This window comes from Carassius carassius, chromosome 38 (genome assembly GCF_963082965.1).
Source record: "Carassius carassius chromosome 38, fCarCar2.1, whole genome shotgun sequence".
Classification (NCBI taxonomy): Eukaryota; Metazoa; Chordata; class Actinopteri; order Cypriniformes; family Cyprinidae; genus Carassius; species Carassius carassius.
Window position 1 is genome coordinate 3,827,371 of NC_081792.1, and position 18,606 is coordinate 3,845,976.

At 34.6% G+C, this 18,606-nt stretch overlaps 3 non-coding genes across 3 annotated transcripts; all 3 read left to right on the forward strand.

Annotated features, from left to right (window-relative positions):
• Positions 1 to 8,063: 8,063 nt before the first annotated feature.
• trnac-gca (transfer RNA cysteine (anticodon GCA)) lies at positions 8,064 to 8,135 on the forward strand. Its single transcript has one exon. It is a non-coding gene; the product is annotated as a tRNA-Cys (tRNA).
• Positions 8,136 to 17,312: 9,177 nt separating this feature from the next.
• trnac-gca (transfer RNA cysteine (anticodon GCA)) lies at positions 17,313 to 17,384 on the forward strand. Its single transcript has one exon. It is a non-coding gene; the product is annotated as a tRNA-Cys (tRNA).
• Positions 17,385 to 17,878: 494 nt separating this feature from the next.
• Positions 17,879 to 17,950, forward strand: trnac-gca (transfer RNA cysteine (anticodon GCA)). The gene has a single exon. It is a non-coding gene; the product is annotated as a tRNA-Cys (tRNA).
• Positions 17,951 to 18,606: the final 656 nt, after the last annotated feature.

Consider the following 18,606-nt stretch of genomic DNA (forward strand, 5'->3'; position numbering starts at 1 on the left):
TCTGTAATCAAGTTGTCCACAGTTCAAATCTGGGTGTCCCCTTTGGACTTGTCTTATTTGGAGGTTTTGAGTTGTAGAGTTGTTGATTCGGATTTGGGGTAACCAAAGACCTGAGTTTACAGTGAAGCAGTCAATGTTTGACATTATTGAATCGTAGGATCTAACTTAATCTTTGGCTCTAAGCACAGAAGTCTGTGGGGGTATGGCTCAATGAAAGAGCATTTTTCTGCAAAGATGTGGGGGTGTAGTTCAGTGGTAGAGCATTTGACTGCATATTAAAAGGTCCCTGGTTCAAATCTGGGTGCCCCTTATGGATTTGGCAGTTTAGGAATAAGTGCAAACATATCTATATAGAAAGATTCTATGTGATTGTAAGTCAGTGGTGCATCCTCTCGAGAGGATCTTTTTTGTATTTGGCATGCTTGTAATATCCATAAACTTTATTCAAAAGTGAGTCTGTCATCTTGTGTGAGGCTATGACCCAGGGAGTCTGTGGGGGTATAGCTCAGTGGTAGAGCATTTGACTGCAGGTCAAGAGGTCCCTGGTTCAAATCCGTATTCCCCTTTGGATTTGGCATTTTAGGAACATGTGTAGCCATATCTTCCTGCCTTTTTGTGCTCATACTGTACGAGGTTATATCTCAATGGCACGGCATTTTATTGCAGATCAAGAGGTCCCCGGTTCAAATCTGGGTGCCCCCTTTGCATTTGGCATGTTAGGAATATGTGTAGCCATATCTTCCTGCCTTTTAGGAAGGTCCCAGGTTCATTCCATGTGCCTAATTTGGGCTTGGCATATTAGGAATAAACAAATCCTTGACAGAAATTCATTTTTGAGGTTTGTGCTCGTGCAGTACAGGGTTATAGCTCAACGACAGAGCATTTGTCTGCAGATCAATAGGTCTACGTTTTGGATCTGGCTTGCTTGACATAATCAACGACATGATTTCAACGTGAGTCTGTAATCAAGTCGTCCACAGTTCAAATCTGGGTGTCTCCTTTGGACTTGTCTTATTTGGAGGTTTTGAGTTGTAGAGTCGTTGATTCGGATTTGGAGTAACCAAAGACCTGAGTTTACAGTGATAAAAGTGAGTTTACCGATATGAAGTTTTAAGAGGGCTGGAGGGAGAAGATGGAAAATAATGGTTTTTATGTATTTATTTTTATTTATTTTAATGGTTTTAATTTGTGTTACTTTTAATGCAAGGGGATTGATGGACATGGGTAAATTTGAAAAGGTGAAAGAAATGTGTAAAGGAGAGGATGTGATTTTATTACAAGAAACTAACTGGAGGGAAGAGTACATGACTGAAATAAGGAAAAGGTGGAGCGGAGAGATTTTATATAACAATGGTGATGGGAGGCTTAGAAGAGGAGTTGCGATTTTAATAAAAGAAAACTGTGGGGTATCATGTAAAACAATATATAATGACGTAGATGGGAAATGTATTGCGGTTTAAATGGAGTATGAGGAGAAAAAAGTTATTGTAGTTAATATTCATGCACCGACTGTAGAGAATGAAAAGAAGGAATATTTTAATGTATTACGAGATTTTTTAAAAAAGCATAAAGAAGTTATTATGATGGGTGATTTTAATACCGTTTTCAGTAAATTAGAAATGGGTGAGGGAATGGTTTTTAAAAATGATAAAGGAAGAAAAGAACTGAAATTATTAATGGAAGAAAATAATATGATTGATGTATGGAGAGAAAGAAATGAAAAAAAGAAAGAATATTCAAGGAGGCAATTAGTAGGGAATTTTATGTGTAAGACAAGGATTGATTTTATTTTGTGTACAAGGCACATTGAAGGATTTATCGGTAACATTAAATATGAAGAATCAAGCTTAAGTGACCATAAACCAATTTTTTTGCAAGTAGACTGGAGTTCAGTGAAAAGAAGGCCGGGTGTATGGGTTTTAAATGTAGAGGTTTTGAAGAATGAGGAGTATGTTTTAAGTATTAAAGAAATTATTGAAAAAGAAAAGGAGAATGAAATGTACAGTGAAGATAAAAGGATATGGTGGGAAAATGTTAAATATTTAGTTAAAAAATTCACAATAAAGTATTGCAAATTAATACAGATATGTAAGAGGAAGAAGGAGAGAGAAATAAGAGAAAAATTGGAAAAGGAATTAAATGAGAATGGGAAAGATATACAAAAAATAAAAGAACTGGAGGGAATATTGAAAGAAATGGAAGAGAAAAAATATGAAAGCGCAAGACTAATAAGTAAAGCTAAATATACTTTGGAGGGAGAAAAATGTACAAAGTTTTTCTTTGATCTAGAAAAAATAAGAGGGAAAGCTGGAATGATTAAAGAAATAAGAGGAAAAAATAGTGTAGTGGTGGAAACAAATGAGGAAATATTAAAAGAAGTAAAAGCATATTATGAGAACCTGTTTAGTACTGAGGGGTTGAAGGAAGAAGAGAAATTGGAGTTACTTAAGCAAATAAAAACAACAGTAGGAGAAGTAGACAAAAAGAGTGTGATGAAGAGATAAGAGAAGAAGAGATAAAAAGAACAATAAGTGAATTAAACAAAAATAAAAGTCCAGGTATAGATGGTTTGGGGAGTGAATTTTATATTGTTTTTAAAGATTTTTTAACCAGTATTTTAAAAGAAGTATATGAAGAGATCTTTAAAAAAGAGGAAATGAATCAGAGAATGGGGATGGGATTATTAAAGTTGATATATAAAAGAAAAGGAGATAAAGTAGACTTAAAAAATTATAGACCAATTACAATGTTGAATACAGATCTGAAAATTTTAACAAAAGTTTTAGCCAACAGATTGAAAGAGGTAATGCCAACCATCATTGAAACAAATCAAGTGTATGGAGTTAAAAGGAAAGATATAGCGGACACAACTTTAAGTATAATAGATGGGATAAGATATATGAAAGAAAAAAACAAAAAAGGATATGTTATTAGTTTGGATTTCGAAAAGGCTTTTGATAGAGTGGAGCATGAATATTTATTTGGAATTTTAAGAAGGTACGGGTTTGGGGAAAATTTTATCAAGTGGATTACAATTTTATATTAGGGAGCAATAACAAGAATACAGTGTAATGGTTTTTTAACTGAATGTTTTAAAATTACTAGATCAATAAGACAAGGATGTCCATTATCAGCGCTTTTATATTCTTTAGTTGCAGAACCATTGGGATTAGCTATTAAAATAGACGAAGACATAAGAGGGATAAACATTGAAGGAAGTGGGGGAAATGAAAAAATATTTCAATATGCAGATGATACGACAATAATAGTTAAAGATATAGAGAGTGTTAATAAAGTAATGGAAGTAGTACAGATGTTTTGTAGGGGATCAGGAGGTAAGATAAATGAAGAAAAAACTATATATATGAGATTTGGAGGAGTGACTGTTTTAACAGAGTAATTTCATTTTAAAGAAACAAAAGAAATAAGGATTTTAGGTGTTCTAATGGGAAAAGAAGAAAGGAATGTTAAAGAAAAAATGTGGGAAGAAATAGTAGGAGGTATTGAAAGAAGGTTACATTTTTGGAAATTGAGGACATTAAGTTTAAAAGGGAAGGTTTTAATATTAAATGTGTTAATGGTGTCAAAGCTGTGGTATGTTTTATATGTGACTGCTATGCCAATGTGGGTGGAGAAAAGGTTGAAAAAATGTTTTTTAGATTTTTTATGGAATAGTAAACCGTCAAGAATTGCATATAGTCAGTGTTGGGAAGGTTACTTTGGAAATGTAATAGGTTACAGATTACAAGTTACCCTGTTTAAAATGTAATAGTAGTGTAACTTTTTCAATTACTTTATTAAAGTAATGTAACTAATTACTTTTGAGTACTTTTTGATTACTTTTATAAATTTGTGAAAATTAAAGAACAATAAATAAAAGCATATACATCAACTTAAATACAGTTATCTAATAAGCATGTGACGTATTCTGTGTAATAAACTCCTGAAATATTGGTGTTTTTTTTAAACTGCTGTCTCTTTGTATATGATGATAGTTTTCCTAAAATAAGTAAAATGCACATGAAGTGACACAGAGCAGTTTTAGGAATTATGAGGAATATTGAGGCGGCAGAGGTTGAAAACACTGCGAGCTTCAGTAGACCTATGTGTAGTAAATGAAAACATGTCTTTGCCATTCATTTACAGGAGGGGCGGACTGGGAAAAAATTCAGACTGGAAAATTCAAACTCATACAAACCTGTTCATGGACAAAACTATTTTTTGTTTGGACCTGACATAAAAAAAGGTTTAAATCTTTAATTTGGGGACATGCTAAATAATTAAAAGTTCTCTCCTGAACTGCACCTTCATTTCCATTTTTCTCTTCAGTCTCTTAATTTTGCCCTGTTATCCATCTCTCTCGTGACTTTAATACTCAAGATTGAACAAAACTAATCTTTACAATACAATACTCTACAATACTACAATATCTTTATAGAAAAATCCTAATACTGTACACGAGTCATGTTTTTTCCTTACAAAAGTTTAACATGCTTTTATTAGCCTATATAAAAGTAAAATAACCTTTTTTTTTTTGCAAATGGATTTGTATTTATTTTTAAATAAATACATTTGTAAAATAATTTTACATTTTTGGTTATCAGAGTTAAACAATAGTAACCATTTTCTCTGGATTTATAGTTAAATATTAAAATGTTAATTTTCGTAAGGGTTGTGTTGTTGTCTGTCGTAGCTCCCCCTAAACCTATAAAAAAAATCAGAATTTTTTTCAGCTAAATTACTACTGTAACATTACAACAGATAATAATGATGTCCTTTATATAGTATTTTGAGTGATGACTGATGAGCAACGTGCTGCTGCTTGATTAAATAAATAAAAAAAACAAAGACAAAAAAGCATCTTTACAGATGAAACTGACCTGAAACCCTGAACAGGAGTTCTGCTTCTCTGCTCCAGCAGTCCACTGTATTCTCTCTCTCTCTCTCTCTCTCTCTCTCTCTCGCATTGATTACTCTGAGTCTGATCCAAACCGTTTGGCGGAGGCACGGAGAGCGCGCGAGTCATGACTAACAATTCATGACTTATTAGAGATTTAATTATCAAATGGCGGATTCACAAAGGATCGCTTTAGTACATTCGGCAGGCAATTATACAATAATGATATTAAATAGCGGGCCAAATCGGCTGCCAGGCCACCGGGAATTGTCCCGGTTCTCCCGGTGTCCAGTCCGCGCCTGATTTCCACAGAGTCATATATTGCATTTTTGGGGCTTTATATTCACAGACACTAGTCCGTGTCATGTTTTGATTCAAGTGTACTGACCTACTTTTGATTTAGTCATCCAAAATGTGGCATATTCCGTCCGCGTTAGGCATTTCGTTTTTATGACTGGATTCTACGAACCAAACTGTATTTCCGCATCCCGGAAATTATTAGGACGGTATGTCTCAAAATAGTCAGTGCAATTTGGGAAAGACATCAGTTAAATCTGTATGTGGATGTGTGTAAATATTCAAATGTAATCCCCTTTGTAATCATTAAAAATTTCATAAGTAACTGTAATTTAATTACTCATTTTTTCTTAGTAACTGTAACTAATTACAGTTACAATAATTTTGTAATTAAATTACGTAACGCCGTTACATGTAACTAGTTACTCCCCAACACTGCATATAGTACATTAATAGGAGAAGTAGGGAAAGGAGGGATGGGATTAATGTTGAACAGAGAAAAAATAGCTTAAGAATTAAAATAGTAAAAAAATATCTAGATGATGGTCACAAAACTGCATGGAAAAAGACAATGGAATATTTTTTAAACAAATGTGGGGATTTTAACATGGTGGGATGGGATTTTATGGATGAAAACAAAGAATTGGATGACAGAGTGCTTACCAGAGTTTTATAGGGAAATGTTTAGTGCCTGGGGAAAATTTTTAGATAGACTTGAGTATGATCCACATGGGAGAGAAAATATTTTAAATCAACCTCTGTTTTTAAACCAAAACATTTTAAAACAAAACAAAGGAATTTTTTTAAAGAAATGGATGGAAGTGGGGATAACAAGAGTGAGAGATGTTTTGTATGAATTTAAAGAAGGGTTTTTACCTACACAATTTATTGTAGATGCAATGGAGGAGGCAAAAGAGGGTTACAGTGAACAAGTAATAAAAATAAATATGAAATCATTAAAAATGCAATACCTAAAGAGTGGATAAAAAGAATAGAAAGTATGGAAGGAGAGCCAAAAGAGAAATGTATTCATGTGAAATTAGGGGAAAAACTGTATGATTTTAAGGAATGTACTGTGAAAATGATTTTATTGTGCTTTTAGAGATGATGTTTTTAAAGAGCCGATGGCAAATGGTTACTGGGTGCAGAAATTCAAAGATTTAAAAAAAGAGTGTATATGGAGAAACATGACGGGGAAATGTGTGGAAACAAAATTGGAATGTTTGGAGTATTTTATAAGGCATAAAGTGGTTTTTACTGATGTTATTTTAAATGAAATAGGAATGGAAGAAAATGCTCTGTGTAAAGTGTGCCAGGAAGAGGAAGAGGGGATTTTACATATGTTTTTACATTGTAGAGAGCTAGAGGACTTTTTAAGGAAATGTAAATGTTTAATTAAAGATGTGACTGAGGAGTGGGATGAAAATGTAATGGAATTAAACAGAGTTGTGATGTTTGGTTGGGAAAAAAAGTGTCAAAACAAAAGTTTCATTAATCTGTGTGTAATGCTAATGAAAAGTGCAATATGGGACAGAAGAACTGTGGCTAAAAAGGAAAGAATTGTGTTGGATGTTTGGAGGGTGTTTAAAAGAAAAACAGAATTATATATTGAAAGACTGTATGTGTACTTTAAAGGTGTAAATATGTTAGACTCTTTTTATGATGTTTTTACCCCAAAAGTTTATTGTGTTTTAAATGATTTAATGTGGAAGCTGCCAGGAAGGGAAGGAGATTTTTAAATTATCTATGTAAAGGAAAGATGTGTAATGTAGAGATATGTAATGTACAATGTTCTGTATTTTCTATTGTTTGTGTTTAATCTATTGTATTTTATTGATTGAAATTTCTTAAAAAAAAAAAAAAAAAAAAAAATTTTGACTGCAGATCAAGAGGTCCCCGGTTCAAATCCGGGTGCCCCCTTTGGATTTGGCATGTTAGGAAAATGTGTAGCCATATCTTCCTGCCTTTTTGTGCTCTTAAATCTCAATGGCACGACGTTTTATTGCAGATCAAGAGGTCCCAGGTTCATTCCATGTGCCTAATTTGGGCTTGGCATATTAGGAATAAACAAATCCATTTGACTGCAGATCAAGAGGTCCCCGGTTCAAATCCGGGTGTCCCCTTTGGATTTGGAATGTTAGGTATATGTGTAGCCATATCTTCCTGCCTTTTTGTGCTCATACTGTACAGGGTTATATCTCAATGGCAAGGCGTTTGATTGCAGATTAAAAGGTCCCAGGTTCATTTCATGTGCCTAATTGCAGTTTGGCATTTTTGTGGTTTGTGCTCATGCAGTACGGGTTATAGCTCAACGACAGAGCATTTGTCTGCAAGTCAATAGGTCTACTATTTTGATCTGGCTTGCTTGACATAATCAACGACATGATTTCAAAGTGAGTCTGTGATCAAGTCGTCCACAGTTCAAATCTGGGTGCCCCCTTTGGACTTGTCTTATTTGGAGGTTTTGAGTTGTAGAGTTGTCGATTCTGATTGGGAGTAACCAAAGACTTGAGTTTACCGTGAAGCAGTCAATGTTTGATATTGTTGAACTGTAGGATGTAACTTAATCTTTGGCTCTAATCAAAGAAGTCTGTGGGGGTTTGGCTCAATGATAGAGCATTTTTCTGCAAAGATTTGGGGGTATGGCTCAGTGGGAGAGCATTTGACTGCAGATCAAGAGGTCCCCGGTTTTGAAGATTAGGAATAAGTGCAAACATATCTATATAGAAAGATTCTGTATGTGATTATAACTCAGTGGTACATCCTCTTAAGAGGTTCTTTTTTGTATCTGGCAAGCTTGTCATATCCAAAAACTTTATGCAAAAGTGAGTCTGTCATCTTGTGTGTGGCTATGATCCAGGGAATCTGTGGGGGTATAGCTCAGTGGTAGAGCATTTGACTGCAGATCAAGAGGTCCCCGGTTCAAATACGGATGCCCCCTTTGGATTTGGCATGTTAGGCATATGTGTAGCCTTATCTTCCTGCCTTTTGTGCTCATACTGTACAGGGTTATATCTCAATGGCACGGCATTTGATTGCAGATTAAGAGGTCCCAGGTTCATTCCATGTGCCTAATTTGGGCTTGGCATATTAGGAATAAACAAATCCTTGACATAAATTCATTTTTGATGTTTGTGCTCATGCAGTACGGGGTTATAGCTCAACAACAGAGAATTTGTCTGCAGATCAATAGGTCTACGTTTTGGATCTGGCTTGCTTGACATAATCAACGACATGATTTCAAAGTGAGTCTGTAATCAAGTCGTCCACAGTTCAAATCTGGGTGTCCCCTTTGGACTTGTCTTATTTGGAGGTTTTGAGTTGTAGAGTTGTTGATTCGGATTTGGAGTAACCAAAGACCTGAGTTTACAGTGAAGCAGTCAATGTTTGATATTGTTGAATCGTAGGGTCTAACTTAATCTTTGGCTCTAACCACAGAAGTCTGTGGGGGTATGGCTCAATGAAAGAGCATTTTTCTGCAAAGATGTGGTGGGGGTATAGCTCAGTGGTAGAGCATTTGACTGCAGATCAAGTGGTCCCAGGTTCATTCCATGTGCCTAATTTGTCTGGCCCTACTAGGAATAAACAAATCCTTGACATGAATTCACTTTTGAGGTTTGTGCTCATGCAGTACGGGGTTATAGCTCAACGACAGAGCATTTGTCTGCAGATCAATAGGTATACGTTTTGGATCTTTCTTGCTTGACATAATCAACGACATGATTTCAAAGTGAGTCTGTAATCAAGTCGTCCACAGTTCAAATCTGGGTGTCCCCTTTGGACTTGTCTTATTTGGAGGGTTTGAGTTGTAGAGTTGCTGATTCTGATTTGGTTTAACCCAAGACCTGAGTTTCCAGTGAAGGAGTCAATGTTTGATATTGTTGAATCGTAGGATCTAACTTAATCTTTGGCTCGAAGCACAGAAGTCTGTAGGGGTATAGCTTAATGAAAGAGCATTTTTCTGCAAAGATGTGGGGGCATAGTTCAGTGGTAGAGCATTTGAGTGCAGATCAAGAGGTCCACGGTTCAAATCTGAGTGCCGCTTTTTGGATTTGGCAGATTAGGAATAAGTGCAAACATATCTATATATAAAGATTCTGTATTTGATTGTAACTCAGTGGCACATCAGAGAGGGTAATGTGCACCTTGTCTCCAAAAATTTGATTGATGAGGGTCATAAAAGCCATCTGTTCTGGACACCTGTTTGTACACCCCCCCCACCCCCCTCCCCTCCCTGTACACCCTCCAGTGACCTTAATATGAACTTTTGAACCAAGGAGGAATTTCGGAGGGGGGAGAAGTTGTGGGAAGCTATGTGCTTTTTTTAAACTTTGAAAAGGGGCGAAATCATGAAAATGGTGTAAGGGAAGATTTTATTAAGGTTTTAAATAAACAGTGTATTTCAAGAAAAAGGTTATAAACGCATAGCAGCAATGGAAACAATGTAATGATCGTTTTCGTAGTTGGAAAAGGGAAACAACGTTGTTAAAGTTGTTACAAATGAAATAAAACTAGGTTACTGGTTATTTATCTGATACAACCAAACGAGTCAAAACTATCAGATATGTTTTCGTTAAGCAATACGTGAAAAAGATGTGAGAGCTTGTAGCATTACAATTTAAAAATGGTGTTTTGTTACCAGTTAGAAAATAAAGACAACTAGGTAATAGAGTTTTAGCATTTGTACCTTACCTCAAACTGAAAAAAGAAATGAATGTAAAGCAGCGATACAAACCAAGAAAGTAGGCATTTGTCACGTCGGGTGAAAAGTTAAAACAAAAGAAAAAAGATGGTAGACATTACGCGGATCTAAAATAAAATACACCAGACCCCGTCTTTAAAACACCAGCACAAGATACTTGTCAAAACTATGTTGTACTTTACCACTAACTAAAATTTTACTGACAAGAGTTAAACAAAAGAAAAAAAGATCTCACAGCAAAGTGTTATGATGTCTCCGGTAACGTTAGCTCGACTCAAAAAAAAAAAAAAAGAAGCGAACGTAAAGCAATGTTATAAACCAAGAAAGTAGGCGTTTGTCATGTCGGGTGAAAAGTTAAAACAAAAGAAAAAAAATAGGTAACTTAGGCATTTACGCGGATCTAAAAGAAAATAGCCTACATCAGACAAGATACTTGTCAAATCTATGCAGTACTTTACCACTAACTACAATTTTAAAAAGCGAGACTGTTAGACGAAAGAAAAAAAAAAAAGATCCTCCGGCAGAGTTGTGAAGCGTCCGTAAAACAACCTCCCGGCACCAATGAACAGTTAGAATGAGGCTCGGGAATGCTCCGGAAAAAAAACCACGCCTCCAGCGCTAGAGAGGGCCGGGCAGGAGGCGTGATAGCAGCATTAAATAGATTTAAACGTTACAATAATTAAACTAAGTAGTTTTTAATAAATAGACATCAGTCCTTAATTAGTGAAAACTTTATATCCGTTTAAACATATGGTCAATTTTTACTTGTTAAATGATGTAGACCTATACGATTTTTATTTACTTTTAGGCTAGTCTTAAAAAAAAACATAGTTGAAAAAGCGTTATTTGTTTTTACTGTGTTAAGTTAATTACTTTAATCTATGACTAGTCTAAATTTAGACTATCTCCGTCGATATATTTTTTTATTTTTGTCAAGCTTAATTTCTCAAGCTATGTCAATTAACACACACACACACACACACACTTTCCTTCTGTCAAGCTTGTGTCGCGTTATCTAGTAAATAAACCAGACGTCATCTCGGTCATCTCAAGCACCGAAACCCGAATGTGTCGGTGTCTGTGTGATTACAGGCGTCTTCATATCAGTTAGACATCAAGCGGTTGTAAAAACATCTAACAGGTTTTGAAATGCTTGTAACTGGCTTGTGAAACTAACTAATTTCAAAGGGTGTTATATATATATATATATATATATATATATATATTATATATAAACACACACACACACACACACACACACACATACTTTCCTTCCCCCATGCTTATTCTGTGAAACATTTCTATAGCCACATCTTTATTTAACAAAATCTAAAATGAGATCTGATTTATTGCTATATTAAATGCTTCTGTAAGTTGTAATCTTTCGTTGTCATGTTTTTTACATTTTATTAAAATAGGTTCAACTGTTTCACAATATCACATTTAACACAAAGTCCAGACACATGTATTTCATCTTATAAATAATGACTGATTAAGTGCAATGTGTCCAATTCTATGGCGAGATCTTCTCTTCTATTCCCAAAAATTCTCCATTCATTTCCAACCGGTCTTTGAATATTATATAAATGCTGGCATTTATTCTAACCAACCCATTTAATTTGACACATATCTTTTTATTTTTATGTATTTTTAATTAGACCTTTTATTTTCTAATTTACTCATTGGAGTATTAAATAAGATGTCTGACATTTTAATGGTCCACTTTTATCTGGTCCACTACTTTCATCAACTGTGGGTATCCATACAAAATAAATCTTTGTTGTTGCTTGTATTCTGAACAAACTCTGTAAAATGTGTGACAAAATGCTTTGTCTAGTAGAAGCTTCACCACTCTTTAAACTTGATAGTACTGAAAATGAGTCTGAACATATGACTACTTTAATGTGTTCAACCCCACTGAAGAGCCAAAAATATGACAATCATTTCTGTAGTATAAACGGACGGATGATTAGATGTACTTTCTGGTATTCTATGCTCTTTATTTTTAATCTAAACAAAAGACCTTGATGTTTTATTTTATTTTAATAAGCCACTCACACTTACTAACTTCTTATTAACTTATTAACTTCTGGCACGAAATTCTAGATTCATAAATGTATGTTTTTCAAAAAGTCCCCCACGTTTAGTGGCGTTTAAAGTGGAATTTGTGATGTATTTGGGGGCGTTAAAAGGCATGAAAAGTCCCAAACCAAGACTTTTGTATTCTTCATTAGAGGACTGTGGTTTCTTAATGTGAAAATCTGTTACCCCCCACTACATTTTCTTTATCATTATATTTTTATTTTTTCTTAAGTGTTGTTTTATTTATTTTACATTTATTTTGTTTTATGATGTACAGAGTGTGAACAAAAATTGAGTGTAATCTCAGACCGTATTTGTAAATCTACCAGTAATGTACGTCTTTATGTTTTTAATGTTTAAAGCATCGAATAAAAAATAAAAAACACACACTAACACTTCCCCAACCACCCTAATAACGTTGGTCGCAAAGGTTTAAATGTATGTTAAATGAATTAAACAAAGTAATGTTTTTAATAACAACACATCAGTTCTCATTCGATGAAAACATTCTACCTGGTTTTAATATTAGACCGATGTTTTTACTATAAAATTAGGTTTACCAATACGATTTAATTTTTTCATCTCAACAAAATTCCTTGTTGGAAAAAGTGTTGTTTTATTTAATTTTAATAAGTCACTCACACATACTTTAGTAGTCTAAACCCTTGAACACGTCTTTTATGTTGTCAATATTAACTTCTATCATTGCTATATCATTGCTATATCAATTAAAACATGCGTTTAGGCAAACACAAATATTAAACAGGAATGAATGTGATATGTCAAGATGGGCTTTTCTTGCCAAAGAAACTTTTACAACATTACAGGAAAGGCTAAATATTTCATCTCTAGTAGTGCGTAGAAACGCGTCTGGTGTCTTTGTGTTAACTTTTACGACCATGTCAGCGAAGACTGTAAACGGGGTTCTGGTGTTGTAAATGGTGTGCTGCTGGTCAGCTAAAGTAAAAAATTGTTTGTGTATTCCGTGATCAAAGGGATGACAATTTCGACTTTATGACTTTATGATGATCGCAAGGTTAGCTGAAAGTTCATTTACTGGTCAAAAGGATGTGAAATCTTTTAACAAGTCAGACCATAGAAAAATGTAGTTTAATTCAAATTAATTTAGTTTTGTTTCAGTTACATTTATAATTTTTATTAACCCATAGATCTTTCAACCTCAACATAGATGTACTGAGAATGCAAACAAGTACGCAAACACAACCATACAATCATAAACAAACACACACACACACACACAGATACAAATGTAGACATACAGAAAACATGAACATGTAACCAAACAAATACAAATATACACTCAAACAGGTACATAAATACACAAACAAACTAACAAAATAGGTCACAAACACGAAAATACCTATATTAGATTGAAAATGAGTTGTCATAAGTTTTCTTTGAAACCAAAAGTGTTTGTTGCGACAAATGTCTCACAGAACTTTATACAATAGATTAGATGGCCTTTATCACTTTCCAAATGGTGTTGTTAACCATGATGTTTTTTAAAATAGTTTGAAAAGTATAATTTTTTAGCTTTCATGTAGGATTCATGTCAGCACTCAAATGTTTTTAGCAAGAGTCCAGTGACAGATGAAAATAGATGCGTGAAGAAAAAAATTTAAGAGTTTTTTAATGACAGACTAGTTGGTTTAGATTGTTTAAAACAACTGAGTTTATGCATTTCTCTTGAATGTGTGTACGGTAACTGTTGCATACATAAAGCAGAAGAAATACATAAACAAATATATTAAAAAAATATATTATTTATATATCATAACTTACTTTCTTTTCAAAACACAATAAACATTCTTATGACTTTTTAACTGCGAACAACCGGTTTGGTTGGAAAATAAAAAATAAATAAAAAAATATTAGGTTTCTTAGTTAGATTGCTTATAGTTTGTAGTAAAATCACATATATAAGCTAAAACATTTTTCTTTCAAACCACGCGGTTTTCACACACATTCCTCACAAAACTGCCGACAAGGACCTTAAGTTTTTGTTTTAACGTTTAGCTGTAACTGAGACCTTGGGGGGAATTATTTTACGCACAGTTTTGGGGAAGTTACTATGAACTTTGCAATAGGTTATAGATCACAAATGAACCTATTTAAAATCTAAAAGGTTGCGCAACTATATAAATTTCTTTAAAAAAAGTAATGTAACTGATAACATTTGATTACATGTTTTAAGACTTGTAATGTTTTCAACCGTTAATCTTTTGAAACGTGTAAACAGGACGGGGTTAACAGTGCTCAACAACTAATGACCATCAGACTTTTCAAAATCCTTCATCACTTAAATTAGGATTGTGATCGTGATTTCATTTTAAAGCACAACCACCACAAAATCAGATTTGCTTGGAGATTAAATACATAGAGTAGTTAGAGTTAGTTAAGGTGGTTTACGAAATATATCAATTAAATCTGTACGTGTGTGAAAAAATATTCAGATGTAACATTTTCATAATTAACCACAATTTAATTATTTTTTCTGTGACTGTAACTGATTACATTTTATTTTTGTAATCAAATGATATAATTTAGCTATATGTAACTAGTTGACCCTAACACTGCTTATGCATTCTGACAATAATAGATTGTGAAAGTGTTCATTATCCTCTTTAACTTTAAAAATGCGGACAGTGTCGCTTAACACTAGTTTGGCAAACAAGGGTTTGCTCTTAAAACAACCACCAGACCCCGACTTGAAAGCACCGTGACAAGTATAGCCATTGCAGAAATTTATTACAGAGATGTAGTAAGATAAACTCTGGATGCACGATTGACCGACTTATGACATGTTTACCATATTATTACAAGGCCCTGCTTACCTAGGTTTATAATGAAATATGTCTGTAAAATAAACAAACATACAGACAATCTCCAGAACGGGGTCTGATGATGGGTCTTCATCATTTCCTGATGAAGACAGACTGGATATTCAGACCACAGCAGCAGGACACGATTGTCTTTTTCTAAAGATAAAGACAATTATTTGGTTTCAGGACACACGCATCCTAATGGTTCACAAGATAACATAACAACGGTTGCTCCATTACAGCATAGCCAACCCTATTTTAGCCTGTTTTAGCACATGTACAGTATATCGTATTATTCTTGAATATAGTCGTTTAGTCTAAATATGTGTTAACAGTTATTTATTGTTATTATATGTATTATATGATTTTGTTTTACAAAGGGGTTCAACTTAATACATTTAACTAATACCTCATTCAAGCTATGTAGATCTTCAGGTCAGGGAACTACAATACCCATCATACACCTTTGCAAAGCTCTTTTCTGTGATCTGTTTTACTGATGCAAAGTCCGATTCACTTCTGAAAATGATTCATTTGGACAGTTTGGTTCAATGAACCGATTCATAGGGCCCTTAAGTCATTTTCGCAGTTATGTCAGTACACATTTTTCTTTCTTCTAACAACTCAAGAGTCATTTTATTTCCGTGAATCATCTAAATAAATGTATTGTGTGAACACATATTGGTGATCATTATCATCTGTTCATTTAAGTTAATGCTGAATCATCTAAATAAAGTTAACTGTGTGAACACATATTGGTGGTTATTGTATTTTGCTCATTTAAGTTAGTGATGTTTGTGTTCGCAGTTTTAGACACAGTGCCTCTGTCATTTGTTTAGCTTAAACATCGGTTTTTAGTCAGTTACAAAGGTGTCAGGCATTAAATTTTTGTATTTTTAACTAACCTAATTATGACAGAGTTACAGATTTCAGGTGTTTTTGGTGAGTGTAAGCGGTGAAAACTTAAATGTGACCGTCGAGTAACGTTAGCTACTCAAACGAAGACAAATTGTGTAAGTGTTCATTAAGATGTCGAAATGAAAATAAGCGTACAAATATCCATAATGACAATAAGTACAATATGCCCTAAAGACACAATAGCCCCTGCTAAGTACACCCAAAATTTGTTAGAGTGGTGAGATATTTACGTTTACCTTTATTCATTTAGCAGACGCTTTTATCCAAAGCGACTTACAGATGAGGACGGTGGAAGCAATCAAAACAACAAAAAGAGCAATGGTATATAAGTGTTATAACAAGTCTCAGTTAGGTTAACACAGTACACGAAGCATAGGCATTTAAATAATATAATAAATAAAAAGAAAACAGATTGAATAAAAAAGAATAGAGCAAGCTAGAGAACTTTACACACACACACACATATAAATAGATATAAACCGCAATGTTTTTCATAGCGTTACACTTTGAAACCAGAACGATATGTTTCCATGATTTTGTTTGCTCTTTCTGTTTGAATCTGTTTACCGTAGTTTTCACCATCCTAATTGCAATGGTTTGGTCTTGCGCTTAGGGCCTATACGACTCGTTTTCCCAGTTTTTGGTCTCGTGTAAGTGGGTCTCTTTGTTCATACCAAGCAATATTTCTGTGAATTTGGGTATTAAAATATTGCTTTAAACATCGTCTTCATTCGAGACGTTTACTTAACATCATTATATTATCCTAGTTTATATCAGATATAAGATATGTTGCTTATTATTATTAAGCCTTAAATCCGGATGCCCCCTTTGGACTTGGAATGTTAGGAATATGTGTAGCCATATCTTCCTGCCTTTTTGTGCTCATACTGTACAGGGTTATATCTCAATGGCACGGCATTTAATTGCAGATTAAGAGGTCCCAGGTTCATTCCATGTGCCTAATTGGAGTTTGGCATATTAGGAATAAACAAATACTTGACATAAGTTCATTTTTGAGGTTTGTGCTCATGCAGTACGGGGTTATAGCTCAACAAAAGAGCATTTGTCTGCAGATCAATAGGTCTACATTTTGGATCTGGCTTGCTTTACATAATCAACGACATGATTTCAAAGTGAGTCTGTAATCAATTCGTCCACAGTTCAAATCTGGGTGTCCCCTTTGGACCTGAGTTTACAGTCAAGGGGTCAATGTTTGATATTGTTGAATCGAAGGATCTAACTTAATCTTTGGCTCGAAGCACAGAAGTCTGTATGGGTTTGGCTTAATGAAAGAGCATTTTTCTGCAAAAATGTGGGGGCATAGTTCAGTGGTAGAGCATTTGAGTGCAGATCAAGAGAACCTCGGTTCAAATACGAGTGCCGCTTATGGATTTGGCAGATTAGGAATTAGTGCAAACATATCTATTTAGAAAGATTCTGTATGTGATTGTAACTCAGTGGCACATACTCTCGAGAGGTTCTTTTTTTTTATCTGGCATGCTTGTCATATCCAAAAACTTTATTCAAAAGTGAGTCTGTCATCTTGTGTGAGGCTATGATCCAGGGAGTCTGTGGGGGTATAGCTCAGTGGTAGAGCATTTGATGGCAGATCAAGAGGTCCCCAGTTCAAATCTGGGTGCCCCCTTTGCATTTGGCATGTTAGGAATATGTGTAACCATATCTTCCTGCCTTTTAGGAAGGTCCCAGGTTCATTCCATGTGCCTAATTTGGGCTTGGCATATTAGGAATAAACAAATCCTTGACATAAATTCATTTTTGAGGTTTGTGCTCATGCAGTACGGGGTTATAGCTCAACGACAGAGCATTTGTCTGCAGATTAATAGGTCTACGTTTTGGTTCTGGCTTGCTTGACATAATCAACAACATGATTTCAAAGTGAGTCTGTAATCAAGTCGTCCACAGTTCAAATCTGGGTGTCTCCTTTGGACTTGTCTTATTTGGAGGGTTTGAGTTGTAGAGTTGTTGATTCTGATTTGGAGTAACCAAAGACCTAAGTTTACAGTGAAGGAGTCAATGTTTGATATTGTTGAATCGTAGGATCTAACTTAATCTTTGGCTCGAAACACAGAAGTCTGTAGGGGTATGGCTTAATGAAAGAGCATTTTTCTGCAAAGATGTGGGGGCATAGTTCAGTGGTAGAGCATTTGAGTGCAGATCAAGAGGTCCTCGGTTCAAATCCGAGTGCTGCTTATGGATTTGGCAGATTAGGAATAAGTGCAAACATACCTATATAGAAAGATTCTGTATGTGATTGTAACTCAGTGGCACATCCTCTCGAGAGGTTCTTTTTTGTATCTGGCATGCTTGTCATATCCAAAAACTTTATTCAAAAGTGAGTCTGTCATCTTTTGTTTGGCGATGATCCAGGGAGGCTGTGGGGGTATAGCTCAGTGGTAGATAAGATAAAGATAAAGATAAAATATACTTTAATGTCCCCCAGGGGGGAAATTTGTCTTGGGCTACAGTCACTGCGACACACACTTACAACGTACCACATAAAAAATACGCAGAATATAAACAATAAAAAACATGCGTCATTACACTGTATCGTGAAAATTACAAAAATTTATTTATAATAATAATTGCACAACACAGTGGGGATAAAAAGTATACAAGTAGGTAACTGTCATTTGCTACTGTTTAGCATCTTAATGGCAGCTGGGATGAATGAGTTTTTATACCTCTTTAACCTGCAGTACGGCATTCTAAATGCATGTGCGGAGGAGCTTGTTCCAGCCTGGTGCCCTATCTTTCAGCGATCACTTGACTCTCACATCATCCCAGCCCTATGGAAAAAGACTGTTATTATTCCAGTACCAAAGAAACCCTGTCCCAAGGAGAACAAT